Consider the following 18,161-nt stretch of genomic DNA (forward strand, 5'->3'; position numbering starts at 1 on the left):
CCGACGCCCGGAGCAGGAGAAACGACGCGCAGCATCGCTGACGGAGGCTGAGAGATCGCACCCTGCGCCGCGGGACTTTTGGATCGTCGTGTGGCTGGCTTTTTCAACGCGCACCGCCGTGCTGAGTTGTTTTCGACGCACACAGCCGTGCAGCGTTACTTTCGACGCACACCGCCCGTGCGGGGTTATTTTTGACGCAAACCAGGTACATTTTCACGCTAGCAGCGCTAGTGTGGTGTTACAACTACCTAAAGACTCTTTTTATTTTAAACCTTCAAAAAATCATAACTTGACTTGTGTATGTTGGATTTTTGTCGTTTTGGTCTTGTTTTGTCTAGATAAATATTTCCTATTTTTCTAAACTGGTGTTGTGTCATTTTGTAGTGTTTTCATTAAGTTACTGTGTGTGTTGGTACAAATACTTTACACCTAGCACTCTGAGGTTAAGCCTACTGCTCTGCCAAGCTACCAAGGGGGTAAGCAGGGGTTAGCTGAGGGTGATTCTCTTTTATCCTAAGTAGAGTGAGGGTCCTTGCTTGAACCAAAGACCCCATTTCTAACAAGGCCCAGTTAGGATGGGTGCAGTTTGTGGGTACCTGGTGAGCCTCACTTGCATTTTGTAGGTGGCACTTAACAGGTCATGTCCTTGGGGTGTGCAACCAGGTCACAAAACTGCCTTGATGCCCTATTGCATGGAGCAATGATATCCCTTTTTTGCTTTAGTGGTATGGAGAGGTTAATACCAAAGATCTTGGCTAGTTATGCGCTGCGCACGTATCCTTGGCTGCAGCGCACAGAGACCGCACACTGCCGCACACAGTTTTGTGACCTGGTTGCACACCCCAAGGACATGACCTGTTAAGTGCCACCTACACCCCAGATAGAGAAAACAGAGGAACATTGCCCGCGGCCTTTAAACGCTGTTTTCGTTGACTTCAATCCAGATTCAAATATGAGCATTTTCTGCAATAGGAGAGCACGACTATCGCTCTAAAAGGCTTATTTGAGCTGAGAAAGTGATAATGCATATAAACAACTATGAAGTATGACAATGATGGAAAAGTTGATAACAGCACATTTCCTACTGTTCTGAAGCATTTCCTAGCTCATTAACCATTAATTTTCAACATAAATATCACTTGCTCGCATGTATGCTAAAGTACGTCAAATGATGTTTAAAACACTCCCCGCGCCCTTTAAACGCTGTTTTCATTCACTTCAATCCGGATTCAAATATGAGCATTATCTGCCTTAGGGGAGCACGTATATCGCTCTAAAAGGCTTATTTATTAACGTGCGCGCTTGCCGAAGGGGCCTGCACGATGGGGGAAGGAAAGGTGTGCGTGCGCGCGCGCCTTACAGAGAACATTGGTCCTCACCCCCCCCATTCTCCCCCTCCCCACCAACACATTGACGCACGCTGGTTGGGAGAGGCTAGGTAGCTTTGTGTCAAGGGGACACACACATCGCTCCACACCTTCCATCATCGTTCAACAGGAGATCTAAACGGAGCAGGCCCAACAATCTAACAAGTCCAACAATACGAATTATAAGAATCATAAGAAAGCAACAGAAGAAAGAAAACTATGCAGTCAGGAAAAACAAGAAAATCTCCTACCAACAAAACTGTAGCAGGAAAGAGGAAGAGGAAACTCCAAGAATCAGCAAATCACCTAAAAAATTCAGGCAGCCCCTTCACTCATAGAGATAGAAGTAGACAAGGAAGTAGCAAATCTTAGTGTTAGTGACAACTCAGAACAAGCAAAAAAACGTTGTACTGCTGATCTCCAGCCAAAAATCTACACAAAGTTCTCCTTCTTGAAAAACACTGGGTCAGCCTTTACTCAAGTAACAGTAATATGCAGGGCCTGCAGTCACAGTTACAACCTTCAATCTCCACTTTCCACACTATAAGCAGTTCACCTCTGCAAAATCCCACCACGATGGACAAATTCTTAAGACAAGACAAAGTAGAATTACAACAACAAATAAATCCCTATTGTCTAGGTGGCAATATGCAAGCAGAGATCCATGCAGCACTTGGACAGGGCCTAGAGGACCTGGGGATGGTCCCCACCACCCAAAAAAATGAGAACTGCCAAAACACCTCAGCCCTTAGCAAAACCAAAATGGCACCGACGGTGAACTCCACAGAGGAGAGCCTGTTGCCCACAGGCATACAGGACATGACTTCACTTACAGACTTTGCCTCACAAGCAACTTCAACAATCTGTGCAAACCAAGCTCACCAACCGTCAGTGCTCTCAGGGGGTCCAAAGGCAGAGGAAGTTCCAACAGCAGAGGACAAAGAGATGCTATCATATCTAGGCACACAAGAATGGGAGTATATGCTGTCTGCATGTATTCAAGACTCTCCTTCAGCCCACAGGACCACTCCTGGCATAGAACTCTGCTCAACAAATAGCTAAGAACATTAAGAGCATCGATGCAAGCCCAATTAAAAGGGTTACAAGACAAAGAGGAAAGAATACCAGTGCAAACTCTAGGGAATTAAACACTGATGATGCCTGGGCATCCTTACTAAAATCATGCAGCTTAAAGTAGAAGCTCTTCAATATCAATCGGATAAAATGGATGTTCAACTAACACTACTAAACACACTGGCAGTGTTTGTAGCAGGAATAGATGGGAAACTAGGGGACTTGAAATTTCTTCTTATGTAAGCACAAACTGATTTGGCTAGTGTGCAGACCAATTGCACATATGGTCCAATTATAAACAACTTATCCTCACTACCATGGTCAGCAACCTGTGTGCGTCCCTAAAATTGGGGGTTTCTAGTAACCCTCCAATTTTAAACTCAGCACCCCAGGTCAGGACTCATTGGAAAACAATTTACGCAGAGTAAAGAGCACAGCGTGCATCCTGGGAGTGAGGGACCAGGTTCGGGAAACAGGGTCTTATCTGATGCCACCTGCAGTCGAGGCCCCAACTACCCTGTTTCTGGCGGCTGGCAATGCCCAACCTCTGGGAAACATCCAACCACCTGGTAGCCCCACGGATGTAAACATTTACGGAAAAACAAATGCCAAGGAAAGACAGGCTCAAAGGAGAAATGGACGCAATAAGGAACCTCCAGGAAACAGCAAGGATATCGCTCTCATATTTAACCTTGCCTCTGGCCCTAAACCTGACCACCCAGCAACAGAGACCTGCCAGGAAGTAACAATTCTACCGATCCCTGGGTCAAAGGAGAATACTAATGTAACAAAATCCACCAACAAGGAACTAAAGATCAGCACAGAGCAGACCTGCACGAATGCAGCTACCCACCAAGGGGCATGACTAACACAGATCCTGTCCTTGTACCTCTCGTAACCACAGCACAGGAGGCCTGTACAACATGGCCCATCCGAAAAGAACAAGCACCCATTGGAAGTGAGCCGGGAGAAGGAGTGGCTCCTCTCAACATCAATACGGCTACAGTTATAACTGCAGTGGCTGCATTCGATACACTTTCAGATGAACGGGTGGGTAACACCGCTACTGTTAAAACCGCGCAGGTCACGCAAACTGTAAAGAACCCTGCCTATGGAGCCCACATTCCACTTGCATGCCAGAACTCACCGGACCTCATAGCCACACCCCTTTAGGAATCCTCACAATCTGACCCTTCTCTCCCTAAGGAAAGATTTCAGAACACGACCTGTAAACAAACCAGACCCAAACAAGATACACAAGCAGGTGACTGCTGGCATGAGCAAAACAATCTCTGGGACCAGAACATTGGCGGAGTACTTAATCAATCACTCCAAAAACCGGAGACGTCCTCTGAGCATCTGGACACCAATATACTCAGATTACGTGTGCACTATAAATCAAGAGGCACGAGTGACATCCTGGACAGGGGTAAGATCCTTCGGCTGTTATCGCACATTCCAGCCACTGTTGGCTTGTGCACAATAAACCTCCTGGCTGTAGAGTTAATTTGCCCAGGCACATCATCTGCACATGAAGTGACTAAGGCAACGTGGAGGTCAAGCCTAATAGCCCAAACAATCTTTGCGGAAAGAGCGTTGGGGCATAGGCATCATCAAGTATCAAGAAGATGGGTATCCGCTCCCTCTACTAATGGCTGGCCCTAATTTCAAACGAGAGCCTCCGATCAAACAAACTTGTTCCATACTCAAGAGTGTCCTGGGACGCTCACCATGGAGATTAAGATCCATGACAATTACCATCTCTGATCAGAGTCACCTCTGATGATCACCGGAGCTGCCAAACACCAACACCAACAGATCTCCAACACCTTAACAACGACCTAAGGTGGATCTCTAGAATGATTAACAATCTTAATTGGATCTGGTGACAAACATTAGATAAAGGAGGGGGCGTCTCACTAACTAAGGACACTCTTCGTCTCTGCTCATGGAACGTGAATGGCCTCCTTGCTAAAACCTTGGATCAAGACTTCCTTCAGTACATTAGTATTTCTGACATCATACTGATGCAGGAAACATGGCTAGATGAACCTTTCCACCTGAAGGACTACATGTGTTTTTTTACACCAGCAACTAGGAAGGTGAGGTATGGTCATTTGCAAGGTGGCCCTGTGACATAAGTCTCCCTAGCTATGTCAGCCAAAGCCACCTCCCTTGCCTCCAACCTCCCTTTCATCAACCCTGTCACAATTACTACAACTGAGAATACAACCACAGAAGAGGTAGTTATTGTAATTATTTACATCCACCATAAGCTTAAATTCAAAGATGCCGCTCAGCTGGTGGATCAGCTTGAGAACTCCATTAGCAGTGGAGAAATAGCTGAAACTGCAAACATCATCGTCTTAGGTGACTTCAATCTGCACCTACTTTGAACCTTCACAGATGAAGCTGGTGTTGCTCTTTCCACCACCTGGGGAATTCCAATGCAAGTGAACTATAAGCACGGGTGACCCACAACAACAAGTAAGACTCTACTTAAAGGCCTGAAAAAATTACAACTAAGTGCTCTGAATTGAAGATTACTGAGTGACTTCCCACCAGCCATCTCATACTTCTCAACAATCACCTCTAAAACAATCACCTACTCTTTCATCTCTCTGCCATGGTTTGAACAAGTTGCCACCTATCACCTAGTGAACGGGGCTCGAGTGACCACTGCCCACAGGAGCTAGTCCTTTCATTGACGGTCCCCAAATCGGAAAGAACAAGAGTCCCATTCAATACCTCCTACACTATAAACCATAAACTACAAATGGGTCCAATGTGCTCAATAAATCAAAGAGCTCTTATCCCATGCAGCAATGGACCTGGTATTGGAAGCCACAAGCAGCAATGATGTGGTGAAGTGGGAATTGCTAACCACTAAGCTACGTGATAAGTTTGCTGAATCCAATCCCACCCGTTCTCCTACAGCTCTCTCAGTGACAAAAGCACATGTGAAGACGACCTATGAGCCAAGCTATGTATGGATGCAAAGTGTAAGGCTCTTATGTTACCAGTTGCTCGCCGTTATGTCGAAAAGGCATATTAGCTAATGAAGAGTCTCCTAGATTAATCTAGCAGCAAAAGATAATGTATCTTATGACAGCTCAGAACCTGATGGGATTTTTTAAATATCGTGTAAAACTGTGAATATGGTTTTAATGCAATGGTTTTAAGTAACTATGCAAATAAAGTATCTATCTATCTATCTATCTATCTATCTATCTATCTATCTATCTATCTATTCATTTATCTATCTATCTACAAGACATCGGCTCTTTTATTGGCACGGCCATAGGGAAACAGGTGCAAATTACTGCTTCAATGATGTTACTACAGGTAGTCAACGATCTACCTGGCACAATGATTTTTTATAAAGAATTGTATTTTGTACTTATTGCACTGTCAGTGGCCTGTATGTGCATGGCATCAGACTGGCTAAAACCAGACTGACCCCCTACATTTGTGGAATTGAGGTCTACAATATTATCAATTTACTATCTGAAGATTAATTTTTATAGATGTAAGGGGCAGAGGGCTCATAATTGGGGGACTCGGATTTGGTCTCCTATCACTAAGTGGCTAGAGGCTATGTTTTAGGGGAATTGGTGGTGTAACGAAACAAATACTCTTACTATTTACTTAAATAAATACATTAAAAAACACTGATTACAAAAAGTAAAACAACCAGTAAAAACTTTATTTGAACATTTTTTAAAAAAACTAGACAGGCTGTGGAAAAGCCATAGGTGGCCATGAATACCAAAGAGTACACAACCATCAAGCTAGGTTGACCCCTGAGTAAACAGTGAACACTGTGTGACTGATGTTAGATGTCATCAAAGCTGGTATTCTCATCCTTGTGCAGGAAGTATGGCAATAGACCACATCAAGCTAAATACGCAATATATTTCAGAAAACCAGTTAGAACCCCTTGGACAGGGGAAATCCATGCCCAATCACAAAACAATAGCTTAGTCACTCACGTAAAGATCAATGCTGCTAAACAAGGTTCCTTATGAAGGAAGACAGACTTAAACAGTGATCTGTTCATGTTTTGGTCATGGAAAGTCACCACTCATGTCCAGTGTCATGGAAGAATGGGAAGAAGTTATAGTTTCCACCATCATAAGGGAAGAAATGTAAGGAATCACCACTCCTGATAAGGATCAATACCGTGAGGCAAAGCAGAATTTATAAAGTGGAGGGTGAGTTTGTCACTACCATCATCCACCTGGTGCAGGCAAATACATCACCCATAGTAGTATGGCACGCATATATAAGGAATCACTTCAGAAGGAAGAGCCACATGGTCTAAAAAAGTGTCACCTATTTCTGGCTCACTAGCTTTACCAGCTTTTGTCCAGAAATTATGAGGCCAGATGCACGAACCATTACTTTGGTTGCAAACACTCTGAACTCGATTTGCGACTTCAAAAATGTTATGAGCATCACTGATACATACTGAATATGTGTCTAATGAATCAATGGCTTGCAATTTCATTCGGGTTGCAATCCATTGAAAGGTTATTGAACACCAAGTGGGTGGGATGAGCAACCCATTCACAAAAGGGAAGGGTGCCACTTTGAATACTTTCCCCTTGGTGATTGTTGAAAAAGGAAAATGTTTTTAATGCAGTTCTGCTTCCATTAAAAACAAGCATTTGCAATGCAACAGGTCTCGCATTTGCTCGAGTCAGAGCTATAAGCATTGTCAGCTCCTAACCAGACTTTTCTTGCCACATAAATTAAAACCAAAAAAACTAGCGCAATGTAAAACCAAGCGCAATCGCACTGCATGGAAAATAAAAAGATAAAGTAGTGCAGAAACCAGGCTGAAAACATGGATCCTCATATATTTTCAGCAGCTGGCCGGTGCATTCGAGGAGGGCTAAACACCGGAAAATGAATGACATATGCATGCCTTTCACTATTGAAATCAAGCGGATTTTGAAAGGCAAGCCCACCAACATATGAAAGGAACAGGCGTGACATGGGTGTAGTTAAAAGCCCAAAGAGAGAGATTACAATGGGGACGGAGCACTTGTGCACTCGACCCTAAAGGGACTTATACTGTTTTGGAACGGTTTCCCCCTGTGAAAGGTAGACTGAAGGGCGGCTGAAAGGGGCTTCTGTGAGTTGTAGTCTGAATGGAATGTTGACGATTTATGGTTTAACAAATTTCAGCTATATTTGGATGAAATTAAGCTTATTGATGTGCTGGAGTTGGGAATTAATGAGAGAGATAGTGTAACCTCGCCCCCATGTCTTTAGCAGCATTGGAACTTTTCTTCATGTTAGCCGGAACATTTTTCATTATGCTCAATTTTGGGTTTCATATAGCCGAAAGCTGGTATTCAATGCAGGGTGCAAGTAGATAAGTCATGTTTGTTTTCATATTTACATCCGACCCAACTACAATCTCTGTTAAGGAGTTCTCCTCCTACGTCAGTTTCTCTGTTTTACCTTTCATTTTTCTGATCACAAAGATGTTAAATTGAATGTATGTGAAGCTACTACTTCGAATCCTAAACTTTTATCTTTAGTTTGTTAGTTAGTTTATTTTCATTATCTTCTGGCTCTTTTAGATCTCGTTACACTCTGGTGCATTTATTTAGCTTGATTTAAACATTACGTGCCGCGTGCACAAATTTTGTATGCACTTAATTATAATTTACATGCAAAAAAAGATAATTTGCTAGGGCAAGGACTCATTACTGATTTAGAGCATTTGGCACGGTGTCATTCTGTCCTCGCAAATGAGATTAGCTACAGTAGAAAGTGTCCCAGTTTAATAAAATTTCTGCATGAACAAATCTAGTAGACGTAGGTCTATGTGTGTTTCTGGGTGGATCAACCCGTAAACGTTTAGTGCACCCACAGAGATGTGCAGGTTTGTGGATGTTCACCAACAATTTGTAGGTATTTTTCATCAATTTTATTTAATTACGTCAAGGGCAATAGTACATTTGAAATAGGGCGCCAATTGGGAGACTAATCGTGAAAGGTTGATTTGGATATAGAGGAGTGGGTTTCTCCATAGGAAAAATATTTCCCCACTATAGCACAGAGTAAAATACACGTTTTAAATTATTAATGCATTTTGGGGTCAAATTTCCACATGTAGAATCACGATACATTTCCGTATGCTGAAATACGTCTATATTGTGAGTATTTCTGGGAATTTCTGACAGGAATTCTTTGTGAATTCATGAAAGGGTCACACGTTTACTTGAACAGACTACTAACCGTGTGGAGGACCACATTTCTGAATTTTCTGCTATTTTTTTATTCATTTATTTATTTAGTTATTTATTTATCAGAACTTTTATGTATTTGGCCCCACTTTCGTTTTCTAAGTACTCAGGAAATATTCTAGGATCATAGATCACTAGAAATAAAATTGCCAAAACAGATAGACTCTTTATGGCCTGCAGCATCAGAAATTTGGTAGATATGCTATGTTTTCATATGGTTCAGTCTTTGCTAGTGGGGGGTCACAAAACATACTAGCTGCTCAGGAACTTTTCACTGCTAACTGCAAATATTACATTACCGAATTTGTAGTCTTCAGCTCCTACCAAAATATTCCCTACTTTATTTATTTCTGATGTATGACATATATATATATATATATATATATATATATATATATATATATATATATATATATACATAGTAACAGTGTGTGAAGTGCTTCAACATTGATGCATGTTTTTTTTTTTTTTTTTTTTTAAATGAGAAGATTCTCACATTTGCGTTTGCATCTTAAATATGCTGTAAAGGCTTCATTGATGATTACAGTTAACCAGGCTAAATACATATATAATTTGCCTACTTATAATACATATTAGGGAAAGAAAACATTTAAGGAAAATATCACACCAACTTATGACTGAACCTCTCGCCTTGGAGTGTACATAAGCTGTGGTGGTGAAAGTGTTGCACAGTTTATCCGGATGTACTCCAGAATTGACAAAAAAGTAACGTTTTATAGAGATATCCACAAACCAAGCAACACACAGATAGAAATACAAGCATACAATTTCTTAAAATGAATGTTTTTTGTTACGCATAATTTGCAGATAATGACTAGAATCAGTATTTGGATTCAGTTGAATTTATGCACAATACCCAAGTTCATTTGTAAGCTGGAAAAGATTCTACTTGTGTAAATAGGTTTCATCATCGAATGGCCTTGGAAATAGGAAAGTGTTTGTAGTTTAGGGTCTTCTGAATATTAAGCATAAAGACATGCTGTGTGCTTAAAACAGGGCATTAATTAGGAGTTCAGACCAAGAAGATCAAATAATTTTGCTATCTTACAAAGGATTTTTATTTGCTCCCTGTTGTTTGGATTCTTTTCCTGTTCAGGTATGTTCGGTTTCTCTTAAAATTAACACTTCCGCTTAAAATGTTTAAGTATCCTGAGCAATGTGTGGAGGACAGAACCTGGAGCACGTCTTATTCAAACTTCATGAGTTTGTTGTGTACGAGACCTATATGTATTAGCCTGTGGGGGTTGCTGTCTAGAAGACCTTAGGCTGACTTCGGTACTTATGCCTCCAGCTTTTTTCAGGAGTGGGCTGAAAAGATATGAAATCTAGGCATGCACGTTATCAGTATGTAGTTCTCCCATATCCATTACTGTTGCTATGTGCAAATTGAGTCCTACCTCTATGGTTACTACTACCTAGTCCTACCACACAAGTGGCAGATTTGACTATATTTGTCCAGCTCATTTTCGCTGTGTCTTTTTTACCAGTTTTAGTGTTGCTGCCTTTTGTTTTGGATGTAGAACTCTCTGTTTCAAAACAAGCCTTTTTAATACAAATGATCATAACCAAGTACTCTTTAGTCTTGAAGCAGCTCAGAGACTTCTTTCGCCGCAGAGGTTTTCTTTGTTGTGATACTCTTGGGCGGAGTTCCGGAACATGCAGCGTCAGCCATCACTTATAAAAAGCTGATTTGCGATTTTAGGTCCTCACTGAGCGTATGGCAACAAAGAAGAATGACAAATAAGTCATTTAGAATACTGATTATTCCGTCGAGAAGAGGAACCATAGACGGGAGGCAGTGTTTTGATGTCCTTTTGTACTTTACTCGACTTTTTTGTTTAATTTATCATTTAGGCATACATTTTTCATTGAAAAAATGCCCAACTTCCCTACATTCTATTCCCTTCTCTTCCTCTCATAAAAGAAAAAAAAGTTGTATGAAAAAGACGTTTCAGGAAAGGAGCGACCCAGAAACAAATTGCATTTGCTCGGTCTTTCCAAAAGCAACATATTAAAAACAAACATGACATAAAGGCGTGCAGAGGTTTAAAGCTTTTTCACTGCAACAAGGGCTGGGAGCAATGGAGAATGGAATCTGTGAAGACTGAAAAAAATGCTGTACTGGGAGGGATGAGTTTTGGGATTTGATGAGCAAAACAGCATATGGCAGGGAGTTAAGATGGGAAGCAGTACACAATGGAGATAGCATGAAAACATATGCACTTCTATGAAATGCTAAAAGCAAAAGGAAAAAAACATGTTCAAGGGATATGAGCAGTGGAAGGATACACATCATCCAGTCAAAAGGACGGTAAAGAAGCTTTGCTCTCTTGGAGCGACAAACACAAGAAGAGGAAGGAAGGCTATCAAGTAAAAGGAAAGCCAATGAGATTGACAACAAAGCTAACCAATGGTGTGCAAAGGGTTGCCATAAAGTCCACTGTACTTTTTGTCTTTATCTTCAATAAGCGTACAACAATAGACATTTACAAGCTGCCTGTATGCAGGACCTACAAATGCCCCAGTGTATTGGAAGGCACCTCAAAATTCGTCAAGTAATTGGTCCTTCAACAACCTTGTGACTTGCCCACTGTAGTCTAAATTATCCTCTTGGTGATCTGGCAAGGCAAAAGGGGAACAGTGACCATGACAGGTTCAAGGTGACAGGACCAGACACTGGGAAGAGACAAATAGGCCATGGACGGGGAATACGAAAGAGTGAGATAGGTGGCGAACACGACGGGGACCAGATTGAGGAGAATGGAACAGGATACAGAAAGGGGTGTTGAATGTTAAACAATAAAATACAAGAATGCCTTTTTAGTAGTGCTCAACACACTAGTATTTATTTCTAGGGAGTAAGGGGAATGCAGGTCATACAGTACTGTGGAGGGAAGAGTAGTCACTGAAATGGCAGCAGCTGCACAAGGTGCTGGCACAAAGAAAATCATATGGTGCAGATAGTGCACATGGAGGCCGAGTCGGCACTTGAAGTATCTCAGAGACAACTATTGGTGACAGGCTGCAGAAGAGGGGCACAGCACTATTGCATTCAATTCTGAGGTGGCTCAGTGAGTTATCAGGGTCAGTTGGCACTGAGGGATGTAGTTTCAAATAACAACAGATCCTCCTTTGCACAGAGTATTAAACTTTCCTTCCACAGAAATCTCACTCAGCATCCTGCAGTAAGACAGGGTAAAGCTGCTCACAGTGCTATAAGGAGGCCACATCTCTGTGAGGAAGAACGTGACACTGGCAAGAAGTGGGACACAGGAGGGCTGGTGACAAGTACATTGGGAGAAGGAGGAGGAGTGAACAATGGGACAAAGTAGGGGAGGCAGATGGTGAGAGATAGGTAGAATATGTCATGGTGCAAGAACAGGACACGGGTAAAGGAAAGAGGACACAGACTGTGCTGGCATTTAGTTCATCCAGAGAAAACTATGCATTTGTTAATTTAGGCATTGATACAGCTACAATTGGATGGTGATGAAGGAGCAAGCATTTTCAATGCAATGGGTCTCGCATTTGCTCGAGTTAGAGCTATTAGTGTTGTAAAGAAAAAAACGCAGCCTGACCGCACTATGTAAAATGCAGTGCGATTGTGCTGCATGGAAAATAAACAGATAAAGTAGCCCGGACACCATGCTGAAAACATCGAGCCTCGTATGTTTTTAGTAGTTTCCCGGTGCTGCGTAGGTGGGCTAAACACCGGAAAAGGCATGACGTATGCATGCCTTTCACAAATGAAAACAAGCGGGTTTTAAAAAAAAAGCCCACAAACTAATGTAAGTGACTGATGTGACATGGGCGTGGTTGGAAAACCAAAGAGAGATTACAGGATGGGACGGAGTGCTTTGCTCTCGCCCATAAAAATGAGTTTCATTTAAAATACTTTTCTTTATTCAAACAGAATCACAAACATGGTGGCCTGCTGACTGTTGAAGGCCACCAACCCAGAGATTGTGTGGCCATTCATGTGAGTCACATCTTGCGTCCTACGTCATGTATATCAATGAGGTAGGTAGGACTTCAACTTTGATCGGTTCACAAAAATTCACACTGGTCATAAAAATACTGGTTGCAAATTAGCTAGTTTTTTTGTGATCAGTGTATTAAAACATTTCTGACTGAATTCTTGCATTGTTCAAGTTGTTACCAGTATCCTCAGTACCTCACACAGGCTTATATATAGTGAGAGGCAAGGATATCTAAAGGAGGTCTTGGTCATCTCCATATGTTTGGCCGAGTTTGGGTGTTGTGAAATCTTACATAAGGCATTTTAAAAGCAATCTTCTTTTCCACTTCTTTTCTACTCTTACGTCTATGGTAACTTCATAATAATAATGCAGTAATAGCATCATTAGTGGGCATCATTGTTTACACATTCTTAATGAGAGTAGTCAAGACTTATTTTATTTTAAAGTGACAACATTCTTGGCAGCCAAGAAGCAGTGAGGTTATGGAAAACACATTCCTCATGCTTGATCAAAGGTAAACGGAATTCTACTGTGTGTTTAGAAAAACGGGCCAAGAGCTGCCGATCATATGTAATAATGTTTTCTTTCCATTGTAGATCGTTGCAAGTAAGCACTTAGTGCATGTGCATTCGTTTCTGAAATTATGTGCCAGGAAACAAGGAGGTATGAAATTAACATGTAAACAGCACGCACATCGTACTGAAGGGCATGCATAAACAAGTGCGTCATTGTGCTTCTTAATAACTTAGACACTAAGGGGCAAATTTATGAGAAGTGGCGCTGCACCTAGCGCAGCGCCACTATTCTTGCGCCCCTTGCGTCCCTTAGCGCCCCCTAATGCCACCATGTGTGCGCTGTATTTACCATAAGGTGCACCATGGCGGTATTTAGGGAACTAGCGTACTAATTCAGGACGCTTGTTCGGTGTTTTGCAAGATTAGAAGATTAGCGTAAAAAATGGTGCCGCTAATCCTGCAAAGCACCCAGAGGCCCATTGTAACCAATGGGAGCCTTCTTTCAATGTCTGCTCAGAGCAGGCGTTAAAAAGGTCTGAACAAAATGATGCAAATACATTTCTTAGATTTCTTTGCCCGATTTTTTCGACCCCCTCCCCCAAAATGGGGGAGCGCCCGTTTTCATACATAACGCCTGATGCAGGCATTATGTAGCCCTAATTGTTAGATAATGGTACACTGCATGCATTGCGCCACTAAGTAAATATGGCGTGGAGTTTTTGGCCATCTAACGCTATGTTAGCGTAAAAAATATTATGCTAATGTGCTGTTAGAATGGCGCAAGGCCCTCTTAAATCTGGGCCTAAGAACCTACTGAATTGTGTCTTTGCCAGTGAGCATAAATACTGAGGGGTGTATTTACAAGAAAGTGGCTCATCTGTCCTAATACGCCGCTTTTCTTGCATCGCCCCTGCCCCACCTAACGCCACTATGGTTGCACTGTATTTACAATACAGCATACCATGGCGGTCGTTAGAAAAAAAGTGTCAACATTTTTGATGCTATTGGGTCTGTGCAGCAATGCACAGGGAGGACCATTGATTAATGGGCACATCATTCTAACGCCTGCTTTGAGCAGGCGATAAAGATTACAGAAACAAATGGCGCATTGAAATGTTGTAAATTTCACTGCGCCATTTTTTCAGGCCTCCCTTCATACATTATGCCTGGGGCAAGCATAACGTGGAGCAAGAGTTTGCAAAGTCGTGCAATGCAAGCATCGTGCCACTTTGTAAATACAGCGCAGGAGAAAGTCCTCCTTAACGCCGCCTTAGCATAAAAAGAAATGGCGCTAGGGTAGCACAAGGGGCTTGTAAATTTCGCATCTGTGTGCTCGGCCCACCTTCGTGCACACCCCTCTGTTGCCCAGATATAGACACAGCATGGCTACAAAACATTGCCAAAGCTGATAGCTCTCATAGATGAGGCCTATTGGCTTTGTCTAAGCTTGTTTAAAAATTTAAAAAGAGCAATAGGCAAGTGTAAAATCATGTATTTTTTAACCTTAAGTCATGAAACTTCATAAAAATTTGATAAAATTGCAATAGAACATGTTTTAAGAGCAAAATATGTTTTCACTATAGCTTATGTGACTTTTTTTTCATATGCGCTCGCATTTCACATAACGTGTCAAGAGATACTTACTGGAGACTGGTCTGAGTTGAATATGTCTACCAGCAAGACATTTGTGGTGTAAATGAGTATCCTTCATGTAAAAATTGTGCAAAATTGCACAAGATGTGTGTAACACAAAATATGGGCATGACAGATTTCCCCAGCATAATTCAAAAGGGAGGGGAGGAGAGGAGCTTGAATGAATCGTCAGACACTTTCCCCCAATACTCATATAGAACAACCAAGGTATAAAGGAGCCTAACTAAACATGGGTGGGTTGTCACAGTCTTCTCTTTATAGGAAAGGAAATACATAGAGAGGAAAGGTAAACTATTATAGCTATGCTCTAAACTGCAAGAGGACACATTTTTTTAAAAGGAAGGCTACTCTCACCCATTTCTAGTTACATGTTTCATCATCAGGTACCTCCTCAATATAATTGATGGCGTAAGTGATTAGCAAGCTCGCATAGGAGCAGTTGTGGGAGGGGTGGGAAGGGCAATTTGTGAAGAAAAGTGCAAGATCACACAGCGTCTACACAACAGTCATTTCATTCAAATGAGCCAAATATTAAAAAGCTGATTACACCTCGTAGTCTTGAAAAATGTAGCCTTAAAACAGGAACAATTTAGACAAGATGATGCTTCTGTTCTCCCTGCCCAGAAAAGGATGACATTAAGAATATAAGTCCTGTAGAGTCTTCTGATATGCTTCTAATCAGGTGAAATGCAGGAGGGCTAAGGTCTAATCTAGATGATCTTGGTTAAGGAACGCTAATAGAGAGATGTGATTTCTGTTTATTTCTGGGAACATAGACCACTATGCCAGTACATAGGATGAGGCTTGGAACCTTTACCATCAAGGCTCATGCTCCTAAAACTGGAAGGCCTACAAATATGGGTCATAAGTATCGTTTGACTGTAATTTGAGACACTGCAAAGATGTTCATAGTGTTGCTCATTAGACCATCTAGGTGCAAATCAATTGCTTTGCTAAATATTTACAAAATATATACCCCTTTCAAGCAGGAGTCTGCCAGTCTAAAAAAACAGCAACTGTTTTAGAATCCCTTGAAAAAGACTGCAACATAATAATTGCAGGAGACCTATATTACCCTTTTGATCCCGAATGCTGGTATGATACCAATTGTAGAGCTCTGATTTGTGCAATCAAGAAGGATGATTCATGCTATCAAGAAGGGTGAGTATCAAGTGTCAACTACCAAAAGGCGCAGAGTGTTTGAAAAAATTGGAAGGCTAAGGTCCGGAATGACTTGATGAAAGGACCTGAACAATTTCACTCAAAGGCCCTCATTATAAACATGGCGGTCCGTTCCGTCCCACCGGCGGTGGCTGTAGACACCACCAACAGAGGAGCGGTCTGGACTGCCAAATAATGAACCAAACGAAACTCACGCTTCCCGTGCACCACCCACCGCCAGGAAAGGAGTCCCGCTGGCGACGGCAGAGATCGCCCACAGGCCATCGGAAAGGCACAACCCACCCATCAAATAATGAACCACCATTACTCTGCCAGTTCCGGGGCGGGAACCACCGCCACACAAAGCCAGGCGGAAAAGAAACAAATAGAAGGAAACACTCACCGGAGGTCAACAAAACGTGCAGCGGCAGCCATGGACAGAGAGCTACAGATCATGCCAGCCTTGCTCCTTGCCATATATCTACATGCCCGAGACCGCCGACGAAGACGATGATGGTAAGTACCGCAACATATGGCACAAGGGAGGAAAGGGCAAAGTTACATAACCACCCACACCACCCCCCCCTCAAAGCCCCCCCAACCTTTCCCAGCAGCAATAGTCAGACACCCCACACCATAGGGACGTACGCGACTGAAGGCCACTCCAACATGGCTATAGGACATACAATAGCACCACAGCCATAAATTATTTAAACAAACACCAGGGTGGAACTGTGTGCAGCCCAAACACAGGCCACACAGAAACTTTATTCAGTAGCTCACTGAGCTAAATGATGATAACAGGGCCATTGGCCAGTCCATAAAAAGTAAATTTTCCTTGGCCACAACTGGCCATACCTGACTCCCACAAGTGCTGGGTACTCCACTCAACAGTGCACCATAGGGGGATCCAGGCACCTCATGGAATGGGGGGAGAGGGGGTGGGGTGGGGATTTACGATGGGGGTGGGACTTTGACTTGCGTGAGGAGGTTGGGGGGGTGGGTTTCTCCTTTGAAGGGGTGGGGGCTGTTTGGCTCGGGCGGGGCAGGATGCCTTAGGCTCTGAGCGGGCCTTCTTCTTAACTGGAGAAGGGGCACGGGAATGGGAAGGCTGGACCGGGGTGGGCTGCGATGTGGAAGGAGCGGAAAGGGCAAGGAGGTGGGCACGTTTCGGGACAAGACGGGGTGGGCCAGTGGGTTCGAACAGGTCTACACGGGAGAGGAAAAGTTTCTTGGGAGCAATTGGAGTGGGCGTGGATGAGGGCGTGGGAGTGGAGGCAGAGGGAGCTGATGTATGGGGTGTAGGTGTGCGCGTAGTGGGTGCCGGTGACTGCTCAGTATGCTGTGGTGTGGTGGATGTCTGATGGGTGGGTGTCTTGGTGCGTTTGAGTGTTTTGGGAGGTGGAGGGGTGGACACAGTGGGAGAAGACAGACGGCTAGTGTGGATGTATGTTGGGTGGATGTCAGCAAGTCAGGTGAGTGTGCTGCATGTGTCAACTACAGTGGAGGTGGTGAGTGCAGGTGTGGTGTATGGGGAGCATGTATGGCTGTCTGCTATTGTGGTGAGTGCAGGAAGAGGAGCAGTACCAGTCAGTGAAGGTGCAGTGCATGAGGGTGTGCATGTAGAGGGGACAGACACGGAGGTGGAAGAGGCGGGTTCACTGGGGGAAGTGGACGTTGTTGTGTGTGCAGGTGTCTGTTGGCTGTGTGAATGCTTGTGGTGGGAGGTGTGGTGCTTGTGTTTGGAAGTGTGTTTTTTGTGTGTTGATGTGCTTGCCTGCGTGTCTGAATGTGTGCCTTGGATTGGTGAAGGGAGTGGGGTGCTGGAAGTGGTAGAGGAGGTTGGAGGGGGGACGGAATGGAAAGGAAAACTGGCTGCCATCCAAGAGGAGGCCAGAGCCTGAAAAAATCTCTGTAGGGCAGACACAGCACCGTGAATGCCATCCAGAAAGGCATTGGTCTGCTGCACCTCTAATGCAAGCCCTTGGATGGCACTGACGATGGTTGTCTGCCCTACAGAGATGGTTCTCAGGAGGTCAATAGCCTCCTCTGTGAGGGAAGCAGGGCTGACTGGGGCAGGGGAGGAGGTGCCTGTGGCGAAGGAGATGCCCACCTTTCTGGGTGGGT

This window comes from Pleurodeles waltl, chromosome 7, assembly GCF_031143425.1.
Source record: "Pleurodeles waltl isolate 20211129_DDA chromosome 7, aPleWal1.hap1.20221129, whole genome shotgun sequence".
Lineage (NCBI taxonomy): Eukaryota > Metazoa > Chordata > Amphibia > Caudata > Salamandridae > Pleurodeles > Pleurodeles waltl.